At 48.0% G+C, this 20153-nt stretch overlaps 1 long non-coding RNA gene across 1 annotated transcript; it reads left to right on the forward strand.

Moving 5' to 3' along the window:
- Window positions 1-3331: 3331 nt before the first annotated feature.
- On the forward strand, window positions 3332-17081 carry LOC129381786 (uncharacterized). The gene is made up of 3 exons (XR_008609914.2): window positions 3332-3638; window positions 10220-10331; window positions 16963-17081. It is a non-coding gene; the product is annotated as an uncharacterized lncRNA (long non-coding RNA).
- Window positions 17082-20153: the final 3072 nt, after the last annotated feature.

Genomic DNA, 20153 nt, shown 5'->3' on the forward strand with positions numbered 1-20153 from the left:
AGCTCTTGCATTTTCACGGAGGCATCGTCTCGAACGTTCCTGTTTCAGCAGCCTTTCTGCCACCGACACCAACACGTGGTTAGGATAACCAGCCTCCTTAAGACTTGCAGCCTGTTGCTGGAAACTGGTTTTCATTAGGACGTTTTTGAAACACGTTAGTTACGAAGGGTGTAAGATTGGGTTTGTTGATAAATTATGCTTCAAAGTCAGGTTAACAGCGCAAAGCCACCAGAAGGGATAGAAGAGAGAACGGAGCGCTGAACTTCCAACTGTTTATTTTCTTTTCAGAAAGCATCGCTATTTATACAGTCACACAATAGCCCACCAACCATACTTAGAACGCCACGACAAAGCCGCACAAAATTCAACATGGTGATAGCCCGAGGTGTCTGATCTCCTTGTCAGTGAGAGCGATAGAGGGGTGCTGATGCAACCATCCTTTAAACATAGAATTTCTCCCACTTTGATTATCTCACGTGTAACACGGTCTCCGTGTTTTGCAACGATAAAACATTTTTTGAATTTCGGCCTACATCCACATGCGCAGTAGTGGGCAGAAAGCCATCCCTATTAGTTAGTTATGCCCCTCTTCACCAAATTCAAATGGGCTGAATGAAATTGGAGAAGGGGTTTCTTAGCTCATGGACTGTAAGCCCAGCAAGTCCTACTATCAGTAAAGATGAACTGAAAGTCAAGAAACTGAAACGTATTGCACTTCAAAAGTCACTTCAAGAGGTCTCAAACACTCGCAAGAAATCTTAGACATCAGGACATTTTTCTAGAAAACTATTACTAGGGAAATCCAGAAACACTAAAAAATTGTTGACAAATCTAAAAGCTCGCTGAAAAACTGTTAGTCCCGTGAGGTGGTCATATATGTGCCTATCTAATTGTGCTAAATATAGGTTGCTAAAGACGGGAGCCAGGCACAACCCTATGCAAATGCCTTTCTTCTGCAGATTCAGCCTATTGTTCCACTGTGCAAAGGTTGACGACATGTAAAAACACCATAATTCTAAATACCCTTCTACTGAAACAACCTGCTTCCTGTGAAAACCTTACAGCGCCATATTTGTCAATACAATCCTCGACACATTGGATAAGGTCATTGAGCAGGATAGAATAATATAATTCTTTGACCTTAGCTGAGAAGGCCTTGAAGCCCTTTTTGCCGTGAAACCTAACAAAATCAAGGATTCGTCAGAACCTTTTACACGAAACTGGTCATCAATCTCTTTACCATTCAGCTTTGAAACCAGGTACAGGGCAGCTTGCTTCTGCCAGGTACCCCTTTCGGAAATTATGACCCGAAAAGGAACATCCTCCTTGTGCACTTACTAAAAATTACATCTCTGAGCTTTTCCTTAGTTTATCGAGATTCAACTTTCTGTAAATTTCACTTGGTTTTGCTGCTACTTTCATAAGTGATACATCCTTGCGCTCATTGAACACGGCAGAAATTGCTTGACTGGCTTTTTCCAAGAAACATTTAAAGGAAAAAACTGCAAAACCACCCTCTTTGTCAGCTGGTATGACACACATGAATTACTTTTCAGGTAAGACTACACATTTTACAGGTAACTTAGAAGGTTGGGGGCTTACATCATAACAGGGCATCTAAACCTTCCGAGTTCATCCTCACACCATCTTCTTGCGGGGCTCTTCTGGACACTTTACTTATGACGGACAGGGAAGTTGCGGTTTAGTCCAGCTGGTAGCTTGGGCAAATTTTGGACCGAGGCCAAGAACTTTGCACACACTGTTGGGAAGGATGAAACCTTCAGAAACGTAGACATCACTTGTTGCTTTCTGTCAATCCTTGTTCACGTGAGCCCGTAGTAGTCTTATTTGAGGTTGTCAAAGGAACTTGGTGACCTGATCAGCTAAGTGCAGCTGCCTCCACAGAAGATTCCTTGCAACGCACAGCTCATACTGATCAAACATCTGCACGCTGAGATAATCTCTGTGGAGACACGCCTGCTGAAGTCGTTTAGCACATACAATCTTCAAAATTCTTTTTCCGTGACCGACATCCGAATGGTGCGAAACCAGTAAACAACGATTTTATATCTTGTGGAAGCTGCTTGTTATGAATACAGAATCTTAGGACACACGTGCTGCTGGCAGCCGTGGCAATGAGGGCAACAGTATGCCCAGAATCCCGAGGAACATATTGAAAAAAGCCTGTTGTACTAGAAATGAAATCGACAAGGGTGGCAATATGGGCTTGTTGGTCGGTCATCATGGAATGGTATCTGGGTAGTGCAGCAAAACACGCACACAATAAAAGAAAGCTAGAACTACCTGTGAGCACATATGTATGCACAAGTGCATGGTTGAATAAACTCACAGGTGTTTAATTTGTTTTCTTCTGTTGCTACTTTTTCTTGCATTTTGATTGCTACATATATTGTAATTCCCGCAAAAAGCATCAGCTGGTAGTCACCACTGTATTTTGCTATGCAATTTGTATTTTGTTATGCAATCTTAGCATCTCAGCGCGCGCCTGAAGGCGAAATTGTTGCCTAGGCAAACTATCGCCGAAGTGGAACGTTTCAGAATACGTCCCCAAGTATGTGCACAAATACTTCACTGAAAAACGTTTCAGGCGTATCTTTGCTTTGTTTTTACTAAAATTTCGCAGCAACACAGCATTTCATTACTCCAAGTTATTTTTGAATCACTAGATGTCATTATCTACGTCGTTCATACGTACTTTAGGCAGTGAAAACGGCACACCCACCTGCGAGCTTCTCCGATACCGACGTGTCTGTTATAAGGCGATGATATATATATTATTCTGGACAAATCGGGCGAAGCCAACATGCTAAGCATATAATGAACGATGAGTACCAACAAATGGGATCTTGTTTTGAAATCGAACTAGAACTGAAGCAAACGAAAACGCAGGTTAAGATTACGGTAGATTACGGTAGAGATTACGGTTACGGTAGTACTCATGTAGTGATTTCAATACCACTTTTCATCAGGCCTATAAGAAAGTGGCGGTCAGATGCAGCTGTATACCGATAAAGCATGTAGTTAAATTACAAATATTGCCCTTGCAACGAAGGTCGGCGCAAGCTGGCTGAGAGGGTTTGCTTACCTCCAGAGATGGCGCGTATACAAAGACACACACGCATCGATGCAGGACTTTCTAGAGGCTCCACAAATAATAACGGCATCTATTCAATGAAATTGCGTTATGCATAACGGCACACGAAAGCTTCGAGACTCAGCTGTGCTAGTTACGCCAACTTCGAAAAGTAAACAGGAAGCTGCCATGGCACTTTTTGCAGGAAGCAGGTGGCGCTTCGTGCATCAGAAACCGAAACAGAAACTAGCAAAGCCAATCTTTTTTTTTTTTTTTTGTAAGCGTTAATCTCGTTCTCAGCGCTCGGAAGTTATTCTATTAGTTTGTTGCAGGGCGTCCGTGTCATTGAAAGATTCAGTCCCAGTTTAAATGGTTTAAATTCTTCAAACAGTTTGTATTTTTTGCACCGCCAGTACACAGAAGCGTTTTATAACGATCTTTATTGATAAATCGATATGTGGCCATTGTTTATTGCGTTTTGAAGAGCACTCGCTTCGTCTTTCCAACAAGACGCGTAGGTTCGGCGCTCCGATTTGCATTTAAGGTGAGCTTTTGATAGCCTTGCTTTATACATTTACGCGCTGTAGATGCGTTGTGACGCCTTTCAGTAGTTTGCGACGACGCAGAGTATAACAGCGGAGTCCGGGTGTTTACCTTTAACATGATAAATGAAGCAAAACCTCGGTAGTGCATCGTAAATTTTTTCTAAACGCAATGCAGGCACCACTCGTACCGTTAAAGCATGACTGTTAAGAAGCATTTGTAGCAGCTCATTTGTCACTACGTTGGAGCGACAATATTGCTCATCTGCCGCTTTACCTTTCTTTACTGCTCCGTATTTTTGTGTATCCGGATATTTTAATTTTATGCAAAGCACCCCTTCCGTGTTAAAAAGAAAGGAATTGAAGGAAAGGAAGATGCAACAGTTGCAAGTAAGGGTCAACAGTTGTGTGAAATAAATAGTGCTTTACCAACATCTGTAGTGACCTGGTGATCGTGCGCCTTGGGCGAATTCATTTTGTGTAAAAATGTGTTCCGGCTACTTAAAAAGTAAGCGTGACGTTGTGGCATCAACTGCTATCTCTCTTGTTGAATGAATTTTTGACAATACGTCATTGTCATGGTACCGAGGCAAAAGACAACTGAAAGTCACCTTGCAACCAAAACGTTGCCTTTCAACATACGACAGGAACACATAAACAAAACATTAGTGTATGCTTCAGTATACCTTATTTTTACAGCTATTTTGAGCTATAAAGCATAGGTAGTTGTGAAAATGAGAGGCAGCTGTGATGGATATAGAAGAGCATAGTATGCTTGCAATACCTAGAAATTTTTTAAGGATGAAATTTCAGTACTTGAAAACAGTGCATAAAAGTAGAGCACTGCATGGACACTTTTCCCTGGCCTGACCCGAGCCAGTACCATGCACTGGTCCACCATTGTCTAGCTCCGCTAGGTTTGTCCAGTTAGCCCTTGAGCCTCAGTGTAGCATGATCCACCTCTCTGTTATGAAGATGCCAACTGCACACATATTTGCTAGATACAAATCTTGCTAAGCAGTTTTCCACTTGCGTTGCTGCCGACAAGTGGCAAAAATAAAAAATTGATTTTTGGCACCAGTGAATAATTTGCCGCCTTGTATTACTTTAGCTGTGGTCATAGTAATGCAAGCACAAAAAAAATTTAGAAAATTCCTCAGAGCAATGAAATTAACTGACATGGAAGGAAATAAATTATGGATATACATTCACCAATTATGTTGCACGTTAAGGTGTAGTCCAACCGACTAATAGTTTCCATTTAATTTCTTTATTCATTGTTCAAGCAAGTTGAATGAAGTTCTGTAATTCATTGCATAATTACATCAGCATGAATGAATTCTTGATTGAAAGCTTTCTTCAATAAATACTTGAAGGGGGGCTGCTGCGAAATTTCTCATTGGTAAAGGGGATTTGGAAAACAGAAAAAAAGGTAATGTCTCACCACAATGTCGATGGGATCGGTGGATGAACAGGCGACCAGAGTGCGGTGGCTCCGGTTTGAAGAGGGAAGGCAGGCGGCGGAAGATGGTGGTGGCGTTCTGCCCACGGGCGCAGAAACTCGCCGGTTTCGAGCAGCAGTTCACGATCGGGTAGAGTGGCAAAGCCCAGGAACGGGTTGGCAGGTGGTCCCGGTTGGGTTTGTCCTGGTGCCTCGGGTCCGCAACCTGCCAACTGTCTTGAACTCCCGGTCCGGTGGCCGACCTTCTCTTGGCGTTGCTTCTTGAAACTCTCCCTTCTTCTGCCAGCACACCTCGCTTTTCTGCCGCTCTGGTCGATTTGTCCTTTCCTGATTGGCCCCTGGAAGCTCCGTGTTTTCTTCTGATTGGATGCCTTTTCCTTTTATTTTTTTCTTCTTGTGCTGCATGCTCACGTGCTGGATGCTCTTCAACGTTGTCTTCCATCCAGTACAGAATTCGCCTCTGCGCGCACATTCTTTCTCGTCTGCTTCTTGTCTCTCTCCATCTGCCACACCGTGTCACGCACTACACACCACACTATATAGTACAGACATTCATATTATTACAATCTCATCAAGAGATGCTCAAAAGGCATGCCGCCGCGAGGAAGAGATGAAGTGTGTCTGGGCTTATGGCGTGAGCGAGTGTCGGGCTGGCTTTCTGGCTCCAGTGTAAATAGCCTCTTTCATCTGTGTGTTTCGTCTGTGTCTGTGCAACATTCTAGTGGAGATTAGCGATCCCCGTCCTCGTCATGGCACTCCGAAGTGGTCGGTACATCGAGCTTGTCACCATACCTCCCGGTGACGAGACCGCATCTGCAACGGCTTCAGCTTGTCCGACTGCTCTTATCGTCATGGTTGCCCAACATCGTGACCCTGGTCTCTTCTGTGGCCTGGAGGGACAGGACGTTGATGAATGGCTCAAGCTCTAGGAATGCGCCAGTGCTAATAACAGGTGGAATCCAACAATTATGCTTGCTAATGTAATCTTTTATCTCGGCGGCACCCCACGCGTGTGACTCCAAACGCATGACGAGATAACGAGCTGGGACAGTTTCAAAGTAAAGCTACGAGAGCTGTTCAGCGACCCCTTTGGGCGCAAGGTTGCCGCGAGAAAGGCTTTTGCGCCTCGTGTCCAGACATCTGCAGAGCGATACGTTTGATACATCCTAGACGTCTTGGCTCTTTGCCACAAAGCCCACGATACTATGTCTGAAGCAGATAAGGTGGCTAAAAGGCATCGCCGACGACGCTTTCAATTTTCTTGTTTTTGGCAACGTCTTTCCTATCGGCGCCATGATAAATAAATGCCGTCGCCTTGAACAAGCTAAGAGCCGCCGTATCACACACCACATCACGCAGCTACCCAACACTGCTGCTACGTCGACATGTGAGGGTCGAGCACATCAGACGACCACCTGTGATGACCTAACCCGTATTGTTTGCCGCCAGCTCGAGGCCACCTGCTGGCCAGCCTTCTCCGCGACACCTTCCAACCCGCCAGCAACCACAATTGCCAGGATTCAGGCCCTCGTCAGACAGGAATTTGAGAACATGGGTCTGAACTCTGTGTTCAACGACTCAACCCAGCGTTCCCCCGTTCTCTAGCGGCCCTCCTCGTCCCCGGCACTCCTTTTCTGCCACATATCGCAACCCGTCCAAATGGCGTACCCCTGATGACAAGCCGATCTGCTTCCACTGCTGTCGCATCGACCACATCGCTCGTCACTGCCGCAACCAATGGCCACCACCTCCTCGGCCATACACCTCCGCTTATTCCTGCACCTTTGGACCTACTGTTCCCTATGCCACCCGCCTAGAACCCACTGCCGCTGTTGCCCCACCTCCGAACCTTCGCTACAGCCACTCGCCCTCACCTCAACGCCATCAGCCTTGCTCGCGCCAGGCCCGTCGCTTCTCCTCGCCGCCTATCGCCTCCTGGATGCAGCCAAAAAACTAGGCACTACAGCTTCTGGAGGTGAAGCTGTGTTGTCGACCCTGCCCTCAAATTCTCTGCTCATGTTACCTATGAACCAAAACTTTCTTGACGTTGACGGGTATCCTGTGTTAGGTTCGACCAGCGGGGGCTGGCGATCTTCGAGGAAGGGACCGACGGAAAGGCGCCACCAGGCCTGCTGTGACGACTCGCTTTGAAAGTGCGACCAGACATCAGTCCCCAGCCCATCGGCGCCACCACGGCTGTGGCGGCGACTGGTTTTGTTAGGAGGACAATGCGCCGCGTCCCCAATGGAAGGGCGCCGAGATGGCTAGACACAGTGGGCGGAGCAAGTATTGTTAGCGTGTACACCGTCAAGGTCTGCTTGGAGCAGGGGAGCTCCTGGAAGATATTTTGCGGTGCCGTCTCATGCAGCTTAATACCCGTCTCACGCGTCAGTCAATAGACAGATGCGGCGGCCACTGACTGCAGGGTCAACTCTGGGATAAAGAGGCGCCTGCTCGGGTCAAGCACAGTGTCTGCGAAAACCCTCTCACCTTGGTGTGGTCAGGGCAACCTGTGCAGAAGTGAGTGCGTAAACCCTCCCCCTCAAAGGCGGGTTGGTTACGATGACTTTGGACGCTCCGAATCGGTCGGCGAACTGCCGTTTTCCCTCACCTAGGGATTTCGGGAGGACAGTGTATTTAAGGAGCCGTTGGCGGCTCCTCAGGGTGCATTCCTTTTTCAGTCATGGTAGACTGATGAACTGTAACATTCTCATGCAGATACTGTAAATAAATCCCAGATTCCTCGTTCTTGATGAGAACAAGTCTCTCCCTTCAACAACGTCCTCAGTGTGGATAAGTTCGATGACCGCATGGGCCAGCTACCATCTATTTCATGCCCGACTCCAACCATTACACCTGTCACTGCACTCATCGATGCAGGAGCACATCTTTCTATTATGAGTGCTGCCTTCCGACGACGACTGAAAAAGCACTTCACCCCAGCGTCGGCACGCGTTGGTCGCGTTGCAGATGGCGGTACTGTGCCTATCATCAGCATATGTACGGCATGTGTGAGCATCGCCGGCTGCCACACTCCTGTCCTCTTCACCGTGATTGCTCATTGCCCCATGACCTAATTCTCGGACTCGATTTTCTCTCTGCGCATTCTGCTCTTATTGACTGCTCTGCCAGTACCCTTTGCCTTGAGTTGCCTATTCTCGTAGAACCTTCTAACGCACCCCAGTGCCGCTTACGCCCCACCTGCTTTATTTGCCTGCCACCGAAGTCAACAGCCTATATTGAACGGTTGTGTTGCCCACCTGTTCCTGATGGCGAGTACCTCATCACTCCGCTGCCCAACATTCCACTACAATATGACATCACCGTGCCTCACAGCATTCTGACTGTTACTGCTAACCGTACTCGCATGCCTATCTCTAACTTTGGATTGGGAAAGCAAATCCTACTGCAAGGTATTTGCCTTGTCAACGTTGATTGTCTCGGCGACCATCACGTAGCAGCTTTATCAACCGATGGTTCTTCTGAGCTTAGCAGGCCCCTCGCACCAGCCTCGGGCACCGATGCCAACATAAAGAAAATGGTTGCGGTGGACCTATTCTCTGCGCAGGCTGACAACCTTTGCCAAGTATTATCGTCCTACCGAGATATTTTTTACTTCAAACGATCGCCCTTTAGGCCAGACGCTCGCGGTCCAGCATCGGATTTCTACTGGCGATGCTACGCCTATTCACCGATGACCGTATCAAGTTTCTGCATCGGAACACCGAGTAATTCTAAGTGAAGTGAACAAAATGCTAGATAAAAACATCATTAAGCTTTCTTCAAGTCCCTGGCCGTCGCCTGTGGTTTTGGTTAAGAAGGACGGCACGTGGAGCTTCTGTGTGGACTACCGTCATCTGAACAAAATTACTAAGAAGGACGTCTACCCGCTCCCAAATATAGACGATGCCCTTCACTGCCTTCACGGTTCCAGCTATTTCTCTTCTGTTGATCTTCGTTCTGGATACTGGCAGATTGCTGTTGGCGATATGGACAGAAAAATATGCTCATTCAGCTTAGTAAGTTTAAAAAAGTAGGGTACGCTGTTCACTCCATAGAGAAATGTTTTGCGTTCCTGGTTCATTGGCCTTGAGACGAAATTGCCCTCGCTGTACAGAACTATGACATGGTTCAACTTCAAAAGTTCCTCCCATGAGAATGCAAAGAAGCTCTCCAGTAGGACGGGTGCACTTGTCCAATGTGGCTATCACTAATATTACCCACAGTCAAGATCCTATGGCACATATTTTTCTTTGATTAACAAGGCCAACGTAAAAGCAAGATGTGTGTTTTTACACCATAGATCAGCAGCACATAAGCTCCACCTTAAATGTGATTGTTCACCGAAATCTGCCTGCATTTGGAAAGTTAGTGCAAACCTTAAAATTAAATTAGATTGTGGGGTTTTACGTGCCAAAACCACTTTCTGATTATGAGGCATGCCGTAGTGGAGGACTTTCGAAATTTCGACCACCTGGGGTTCTTTAACGTGCACCTAAATCTGAGTACACGGGTGTTTTCGCATTTCGCCCCCATCGAAATGCGGCCGCCGTGGCCGGGATTCGATCCCACTACCTCGTGCTCAGCAGCTTAACACTATAGCCACTGAGCAACCACAGCGGGTAGTGCGAACCTTCTGTGCTGTTGGCACCCAATTTCAAAGTGTTTGCCCAGCCCTGTGCACTGTAACTTGATGGTTCCAAATTGCTGTTTTTTAGGCCCCCGCCCAACTGGTTTGTTGAAATAGATGTTAAAACGAATGACAGCTACAATTGCCTGGACACTTATGAGATTCCACTGTAATTTCAGTGGTGTTCACGGCAACAACAGATTTGGTGAAGTGAGGGACAGGCAGAGTGTTAAAGAGGACTGTGAAATCCATCAAACAGTTATGTTGAGCTAACAATGTGGACTGATTGTATAAGGCGAGCAAGCTGCCAAGAATTGCTAAGCTTGATGTGCAGACCTCATTTCTTAGGCAAATAAACTGTGCAATGTCTTGTTTTATTATTGATGACTGCTCTGCCAGTCTGCCTGAGTTGTCATTTTTTGTATTTATCATAAAGCAGGCACTTTCATGTTTTTGTAGTTGTGTGACACAGAGTCATTTGTTTCTTACAGCTGTCATCTTCTCGGAAGCAGGCGCTCATGCTTGGAGACCTGCAGAGCACGAACTGCAGCATGTATGCCGAAATAAACAGCTATTGCCTATTTAAAATAGAACCAATGTAAGGCAAGGCCCCTTTTTTGCTGTACTGTGCTTGCGAATTGCAAAGCAATGATAAGACACAATGTAGAAAGAAACATTTTCTTTTATTTGGCGCACATTAGAGTGGCATCAAAAAAAAAGACTATTGAGCAGCCCCAAGTCAGTCACTACACTAAGTAGCTCCACTGCAATTCACATGACCTAGGAATCCCAGCCATACAACCAAATGATTATTCTGTGAAGAAGAAGACGCGCCTCGCGGCACAGACACATCGCCAACGCGCGGCTCGGCTCCGCTCGCGCTGTTGATTACTGTCGCCTTTTTTGGACAGTGCTTCGGGCTGTCTCGCCGTTCCCGGTCGCTGCGCTTTTGCCTTAGGAGCCGCCAATAAACCTCTTCTCAATTGGTGGAGGTGCGGGGACTCAAACCCCGTCGCTTGTAACCCTGGAGCTGCGATCAAGAACGCTATCGCCCGCCATGACCGACAGCTCATCCCAAACGGCGCCGACGCCACAGTCCGTCACTTGCACCGGCGTTGCACGACAACGCGACCCCAAGATCTTCAGCGGTGCAGACGACGAAGACGTAGAAGACTGGTTGGCGTCATATGAACGGGTGAGCGCGCACAACAAGTGGGATGATCCAGCGAAGTTAACCCACGTAATCTTTTATCTGGCTGGTGTTGCCCAACTCTGGTTTCACAACCACGAATGTGACTTACCCACATGGTCAATCTTCAAGACAACCTTTACTGAAGTGTTCGGCCGACCCGCTGTTCGCAAACTGCGCGCTGAACAGCGCTTGCGCGCCCGAGCACAGCAGACGGCAGAAACATTCACGAGCTACATTGAAGACGTCGTGGACCTGTGTAAACGAGTCAACGCGGCAATGCCCGAAGCTGAGCGAATTCACCATATACTGAAGGGCATCGATGACGGCGCTTTCCAGATGCTTCTAGCCAGGAATCCGCGCAGTGTGTCTGAAGTCGTCAGCCTATGCCAAAGTTATGATGAGTTACGGAAGCAACGCGCTTCGACTCGGCGTGCTCTGGGCAGCGACGACTTGGTGGCAAGCCTTGACAGCACGTACGACCCATGCTCATTACTTCAACGGGTCAAGGACTTCGTGCGTGAGGAAGTTGCCCGCCAACTTTCTTTAGTCCCCTTCACTCAGGAGCCCACCTCCCGTCTTCCAAACACGCTCCGCACTTTCATCTCCGAAGAGGTCGCTCAAGTTGTCCCTTCCGCACACCATCAGCCGCCTGCAGCCACGAATCTCAACTCTGCTCTGGCAGTGCAGCCTGTCGCGACTCCTCCCACCTATGCGCAGCCAGTCCTGCCTGTGGCTGCGCCTCTTACGTACGCGCAGGCAGTACGCAGGCCTCCGCCTGCGTCTTTCGCGACCCATTCCCAACCGGTGCCACCGGAAGCCCATGCTGCATCTTGGACCGCACCGAGAGCTAATCCTTGGAGGACGCCTGATAATCGTCCCATCTGCTATTCTTGCTGCACTCCTGGACACGTCGCCCGATATTGCCGACGTCGACCTCAAGCGTTCGGCGACGCCTCTCGGCCCTTCCAGTACGGCAGCCAGCCCTTTCGCCAATACGCCACTCCTTCCCACCAACCGTATGCTCGTGCTGACCTTCCAGAATTTCCTTCGCGTCGCTCGCCATCCCCTCGCCGACGCTCGCTCTCCCCAATGCGTCGGCGACCCGCACCACCTGACCAGGAAAACTGAACGTCGCAGTTCACGAGGCAAGAACTGCGCCCCATTCGAACTGCCTAAGTCCTCGCGCCTGTCCTGCTAACGTGGTCGAAATTAGTGTAGAAGGTGTTCCTGCATTCGCTCTTGTGGATACCGGCGCAGCCGTTTCTGTGATAGCCGCCAAACTGTGCCGTTCGCTGCGCAAGGTGACCACGCCGCTTTCTGGACTGTCGCTTCGTACGGCAAGCGCTCAGCACGTCACTCCGCACGCAGCCTGTACTGTACGTGTGCTTATTCACGGCATTGTTTACATAGTGGAGTGCATTGTTCTTCCCACCTGCTCGCATGACGTCATCCTCGGATGGGACTTCTTATCCCGTCATAAAGCCGTGATCGACTGCGCTCGCGCCGAAGTTGAATTTTCCCCTTGTGACGCACCCTTGCACGAAGATTGCGACCGCCCTTCTAAACTTACCGTGCGCGAGGACACAGATATTCCACCTGGCTCCTTCGCTCTCGTACCCGTCTCTTGCGATGCCATCACTGATGCAACGGTCCTCTTCACACCTTCCGACGTCTTCATGAGCCGTAAATCTCTCCGACTACCCTTCGCAACACTTGACATGGCTGGCGGCTGTAGCAATATATACTTCTGCAATCCCCTCTGTGCGCCTATTACTGTGCTCGTTGGTGAATGCCTTGGCATCGTGGAACTCCTCGACTCTTCGTCTTTGATTGACGTCCCCGAAGACTCTTTTGATGTCGACTCCGGCCAGTCGTCTTCGATTTCCGCGCTTGAAGAGACGTCCAAGGATGCATTCTCGAGTGCCATCGCCGATACCCTCACACCTGCCGAACGCGCCGACCTTCTTGACCTCCTGCACCACTTTAGAAAATCATTCGACGTTTCACAACCTCACTTGGGCCGCACGTCGGAAGTGCAGCACTACATTGACACCGGTTCACATCAGCCGTTACGTCAACGACCCTACCGCGTCTCGGCCGAAGAGCGTCGTGTCATTACCACCCAAGTCGAAGATATGCTGCGCCGTGACGTTATTCAACCCTCGCACAGTCCCTGGGCATCGCCTGTCGTTCTCGTTCGCAAGAAGGACGGGTCTATTCGCTTTTGCGTCGACTACCGTCGGCTAAATAAGGTAACGCGCAAAGACGTCTATCCTTTGCCGCGCATCGACGACGCCCTCGACAGTCTTCAGGGAGCAGAATTCTTCTCGTCCCTTGACTTGCGTTCGGGGTACTGGCAGGTACCGATGGCTGCAGCCGATCGCCAGAAAACCGCATTCATTACGCCTGACGGCTTATATGAATTTAACGTAATGCCGTTCGGGCTTTGTAACGCCCCTGCCACCTTTGAACGACTCATGGACAACACGCTGCGTGGCCTCAAGTGGTCCATATGTCTGTGTTACCTCGACGATGTCGTGGTTTTCTCGCCTGATTTTCCGACTCACCTGCTCCGCCTCAGACTTGTTTTGACCTGTCTAACGAACGCTGGCCTCCAACTCAACCTCAAGAAGTGCCGCTTCGCCGCGCGAGAGCTCACCATTTTAGGCCACATTGTGTCCAAGCACGGCGTTCTACCCGATCCTGCAAAACTTCGAGCAGTCGCCGAGTTTCCGAAGCCTCAGACCATCAAAGAACTTCGGAGCTTTGTGGGCCTATGCTCATATTTCCGGCGCTTTGTTCGGAATTTCGCATCGATCATGGCGCCATTGACTCAGCTTCTGCGCGGTGACACCACCCTCTCCTCCTGGTCCCCTGCATGTGACTCCGCCTTCGCTACGCTGCGTCGCCTTCTCACCTCCCCACCTATTCTTCGCCATTTCGACCCGTCGGCTGCAACTGAGGTACACACAGATGCCAGCGGAGTCGGTCTCGGCGCCGTCCTCGCCCAACGAAAGCCAGGCTACCCCGAATACGTAGTCGCCTATGCGAGTCGCACGCTGACGAAGCCTGAGGCCAATTACAGCGTGACCGAAAAAGAGTGCTTGGCCTTAGTATGGGCACTTGGCAAGTTCCGACCATACCTGTACGGGCGCCCATTCGACTTGGTCACAGATCACCACGCGCTTTGTTGGCTTGCCAACTTGAAAGATCCCACTGGCCGCCTAGCCCGTTGGGCATTACGCATCCAGGAGTACGATATTCGCGTCGTATACCGCAGTGGGCGAACACACTCCGACGCCGACGCCCTGTCTCGTTCACCTTTACCTCCAGACTCGGCCTGCGGAACAACTTCCGCACACTCCATCTCATCTCTCGACATGGACTCCTTTGCCACCGCACAACGTCGTGACCCGTGGATCGCTTCTCTTTTCGACTATCTTTCTGGATCATCGACCATCCCTGTATCCCGAACCCTCCGACGCCAAGCAGTTCATTTTGCCATTCGTGACCAGCTGCTCCACCGACGCAATTACTCTCCTGAAGGCCGTCGGTGGCTTCTCGTGATTCCCCGCAGCTTAAGGTCACAAATATGTGCCGCTTTCCACAACGATCCACAGTGTGGCCACGCCGGAGTCTTCAAGACTTACGAACGAATTCGCCACCGCTACTACTGGCGCGGCATGTATAATTTTGTACAAAAGTTTGTTCGGTGCTGTCTTGACTGTCAACGCCGCAAATCGCCGCCTTTACGCCCGTCTGGTGCCTTGCAGCCGCTCCCGTGCCCTGCCACACCCTTCGATCGCGTCGGCATCGACCTATACGGCCCGCTTCCTATGACGCCAGACGGCAATCGGTGGATCGTAGTTGCTGTTGACCACTTGACACGCTACGCCGAAACTGCTGCTTTACCAAGTGCTACGGCACGGGATGTAGCCTTTTTCGTTCTACATCGCTTCGTGCTTCGACACGGCGCACCTCGAGAACTCCTCAGCGATCGAGGTCGCGCCTTCCTCTCCGAAGTCGTCAAAAGTTTGCTCTCGGAATGCCGTATTATTCATCGGACAAGCACAGCATACCATCCCCAGACTAACGGACTCACAGAGCGATTTAACCGCACACTTGGTGACATGCTGTCGATGTACGTGGCATCTGATCATGGTAACTGGGACCGCATCCTTCCATTCATCACGTTCGCGTACAACACCGCGATCCAGGCCACTACGGGATTTTCACCTTTCTTCCTCCTGTATGGCCGCCAGCCTACGCATACCATCGACACGCTCCTTCCATACCGTTCTGACGCCTCCGAGTGTCTACCTGTGTCTGACGTCGCCCGACAGGCCGAAGAATGCCGCCAGCTAGCGCGCTCCTTTACGGCCGAGCAACAGCAGCGCCAGAAAGAAAACCGCACCGACACGCTTCCGAACACCACCTACGCTCCAGGCGTTCTTGTGTGGTTGTCTGTGCCTTTCCAGACTCCGGGGCTTTCCTCGAAACTCGTCCCAAAATTCGAAGGGCCTTACCGAGTCTTGGAGCAAACATCTCCGGTGAATTTTCTTATTGAGCCACTGTCACCACCTGAAGACTTGCGCCGGCGTGGACGTGACATTGTCCACGTCTCGCGTCTCAAGCCCTACCACGACCCTCTCCCTCCTGATTCTTAAGGCGCCAGGATGGCTCTTTTTGTCCGGGGGGAGATTGTGAAGAAGAAGACGCGCCTCGCGGCACAGACACATCGCCAACGCGCGGCTCGGCTCCGCTCGCGCTGTTGATTACTGTCGCCTTTTTTGGACAGTGCTTCGGGCTGTCTCGCCGTTCCCGGTCGCTGCGCTTTTGCCTTAGGAGCCGCCAATAAACCTCTTCTCAATTCGTATAAGTGACGATCAAGATCATTCTTCACTTGAATGCCACGGAGCGCTGTTCAGTAACAGCAGTCAGTTTGTGTCCCTGCAAGCAGGAATATTAATTCGTGTTTTGGTTATTGGTGACATAACAAAATTTATAGTTTTCTGGCCCATCAGATGTTTGAATCAGAAATGACTTCTCCAAAGATGTACACCTTGTCACCGGTACATGCAGGATGATTTGCGGTGGCCAGAGACTTTTGAGTGGGACTTCGGTATCAATGGAGGTATAATGTGTGTGCATGCTTCAGTACAAGGGAGATTGGAGGCAGCATCAAGGCAACCTATAGGCACTGTATGAAAAATCTTGAAAGCTATGCTATTTGCTAATGCTCTTCGGCCCTCTGCACTTGATAGAATACTTTCCAGGTTTAATTTCAATCAGAAAAGAAATTTAGTATTTTCTGATGCTACCTTGACATGCAAACAAGTTTTTGTCATGTAGGAGGAGGAGGGGAGGTTTAGGTTAAACTACAACACAATTTATAAGTTTTTCAGCGTCCTATTTCATGTGTGGTACACTTTCTTTAATTTGGCTTGCTGACCTGGCAGTCACATAGTCTTGGGCCAGGGATGACTGGATGGGAGAAGACAATGAGGGATACTGTTCATTGTTTAATATGCGCTTGTGTACTATAATATGTAAAAATAAAGAAACGAGTGACATTTTTATGCTTCAAGCATTTTGCAGAGTGAAGTAAAGTTATAACGAATTTTTTTTTTCTCTCTAAGAGATGAGAGAAGATGGTGTTGCTTGCTCATGATGTTGCTGGGATACCCTAGTACCTAGCTCATAACTCTTTAGTGCAGTGAAGATCACCAGGTAGAAACCACATCAATTTGTAAGAGTTATGAATCTTCTGCATGAAAGTAAATTAGTGCTTTATTTTATTGCATACGTTCCCCTTTTGGAAAGTTTTGTGAACAAAATGAAAATTTGCAAAAGGAACAAATAAGAATTTGGAACAAGCATGCTATCAACACAACTAATGCAGAAGCAGAATTTAGTCACACTACATACCAATAAGGACAGTGTAGGTGTGAGAACGTTGCTGATACTTTCCTTTTCCACCTATGACAAAGGAAAAAGTATACTTCAGTAATTCAGATGAGAACACAATTCTTGTTACACCAGGTGTGGCGAGCCCGGGAGACAGCAAGAGCCACAGGAGTCCTGGACTAAGGGCGCCTCCCACACAAGCAGAAAGACACCCGCTTTTCCTTTATTTTTTTTAATAAATGTTTTTCCTTCTCCTTCTTATAATGTTCTTTAATACAATGGTTTACCTGACTTGGAGGCAGTTTTATCTCTGGAGCTCCTATCTGAATACATGGGAAAAGAGAAATAGTTTTTCTCTGAAGCCAGCAACGGAATTCGATGAGGTTGGTTACATGTAAAAAAAAAAAAAAAGCTGAAATGTAGCGACTGTTCTAGGGGGCAATTTTTTGTGGCAGGAAATTTTGAAAATTGTGAAATTAAAAAGACTTCCGTATGAAGTTTACAACTTGATACAAAAGCTATGAAATTGTAAACTTCGTGCTTATATTTTTTAAGCTTACTGACTCTCAGCAATTTTTCCTAAATATTCAAGGTCCTAAATCAAAATTATGCAGCCTAGAATGACTAAATTTTATGTTTTTCTCTCAAATGCAACAAATTTCATTACAATTATTCCAGTAGTTGTCTCAAAAGCATTTCTGCATTTTACATGTATTTGAATAAAGAGATTAGAGTTGGCACTGAACTAAAGCATCCTCCTCAAGGTATGCACATCATTTCTGGCCGTAAGGCCAGTTATCAGTCGACACTCTACACTACAAAAGAGAATTGCCTTTTTTTACACTTTTCCAGCAATTCCAACTTAGTAGCATGCTTAACTGAATGCAGCTAGGAAGAAGGAAATTTGACAATTTTTAGTTTATGTGCAGAATTAATGCATTTGTATGTCACTGAATTTTGGCCTTCATAAGCATTCATATCCTTGAATTTTCTTTCAATGTTGAATCGAACATTTTGTACAATACCTGAAGCAGCCATCAGGCCACTAAGCAACGTAAGGGCAAATAAGAACTTCATGTGGAAGCACTTAAAAGGGCTGTTCAATTCACCTGCACAACTGTCAACCAGTTAACGGAGGTTCACGAGAAGTTCAGAAATTGTGCAGCTTGTTTCTGCGGTGCAGGCACAGCGCAACACTCGAAACGAATGCCAAGGTGCAGATGCGGTGCAGGCGTTATGTTATGCCTGATTAATGTGCACAGAGTGCGTACATTTGAAAGATCGTGAACTACAAGTATTATCAGCTTGTGGGCCTAACTACAAACCACACCTGTACACACATCAGACGTGCGTAAGCGGGCTTTTAATGGCGCTTGCGCCCATGTGCTGGACTGTCTGCTGCACTGCTGCGTCGCACCTGTACGCCTGCACCAAGTCGGCACCGACAGCGGAGTAGGTGCAGCAAAATGAACCAGCCCTGCACCTTTTGAAATGAACGGAGTGGTTCAGCAGGCGCCATTGCTGCACCACTGGAACGAATGGCAGGGTGCAACACCTCGTGAACTGGTTCAGGCGGTGCAGGCGAATCGAACGCACCAAAAGTAAAGCACATTCAGGGGCGCTATAACATAAAATGATTTCAAACTGTTTTGATTCCAATCTCCTGACATCAAATTAACGTAACCACCGGCGCAAGCATCGGGCAGTGACCTGCAGCGTGGTCTGAACAACCCAATCAAACACTCTCCTCGTTTATAGGAGGTCACCTTTGTTCACTTTCAAAACCAATAACATTGCCTACACTCAGTGGTTTTTCTTATCTAATTGGCTGACAAGAGGCGAGGAGTACGGTCTAGTGGAGGGGGTTTCGATGGGGCCGAGCCAGCACAGTGAAAACAGATAACCGCATGAAGAGGGTGGTGCTGGCTTCTCCGATTGGTCTGCTTCACCTTACTTAGCTTGCGGTGGCTGGTTGAAAATCGCGGCGGCTTGCAACAGAAGGATAAGAATGCCGCTAAAATGGATCCTCAGCAAGAAAGAGTTGGCAGAGTGATGCTGTATACATGCCGCAAGGGCTCGATAACGTTTTACTGCCATGCAAAAAGGTTTATCATGTGCAAATAAATACATGCTGACCGGCAGGTGCGAGTAGCGAGGGCCTGAGCGATCGGCGGGCAGCCATCTTCAATTCCTTTCAGAACGGGGCAGTCTCTGGCTATGCAGAAAAATTTTCAGTTTTGTTCGGCATGTTAATGCTTTTTTTTTCGCGTACACGTCACTTTGATGCAGTGAGTTTTTGCGGTTTTGTGAGGTCGCGTGACAGCCAGGCGAGGTGGGTATTGCCCAAAAACATTGAACCAATAGCAGAGGGCTAATGGTGAAAAGGCGTTGAATCAGGAATAATTATTTTTCTTTTGTGCGGTTTAATCATTCATAATCATTGTGTACATGTATATCAGATGGAGAGCCATCACGGTTTTCGTGACGTCGCGTGACAGATGGGTGAAGTTTGGAGTGGCCTGAAAGAGTTTAGACCAATCGTGGTGGGCTGATTGCAGAATTGGAATAGAAAAGTTTGGAATCATTTTATGTCATAGCATCCCAGGATTCTACAGGGGGCCATAGAATGTAGACTTCCATGCAAAGATGGCCAACCTCACAAGGTTCACACGGATGACGTAATTAAGTCAACCTAAGCTGATCTCAACCTCCCAAAGTGATGCGACATTGGTTGGCTGTTAAAATTTTTTAGCTATGGCAATGGCAACCTCATGGACAAATTTGAGGTTGAGTGAGGTCGAATGCTCGGTGAGGTTATATTTCACAGCAGCGGATGTGCACATTTCCACCTCATGAATAAATATGTGGAAAGGTTTATGATTTTACTGATATGAAGGGGTAATTATTTAATACAATAGCCCCAGGCAGGAATTTGGAAGTGGGCTTCACCCCAACCTACCTGAGGCTTTGTTTTCAGTTTGCATAGATAGCTCTCATCACATATGAACCATAGGTGTACATTTCTTTTGCTGTACTTCAGATGTGTGACACCACCGCAGTTGGATATCTTGCATCGGCCTGTATCCTCTGACCTTACTTTTAAAAGACAGTGAGTCACATGCCGAACTTCTTCCTCGTCAAGTATTCCTGCTCTAAACTAACAAATGACAGTTGCTGCCTCTCATTCAGTGTTGGCCAAAGACACCTAGCCAGAATCTTGGTACTGAATAATGAAACTACGCAAGACAAACATTCTTTTTCTGGTATGGTGCCTGTAGGCAACAATCGTCAATAAAGGGTTAATGAGAAACAAATTAAAAACTGAA

This window comes from Dermacentor andersoni, chromosome 1, assembly GCF_023375885.2.
Source record: "Dermacentor andersoni chromosome 1, qqDerAnde1_hic_scaffold, whole genome shotgun sequence".
NCBI lineage: Eukaryota > Metazoa > Arthropoda > Arachnida > Ixodida > Ixodidae > Dermacentor > Dermacentor andersoni.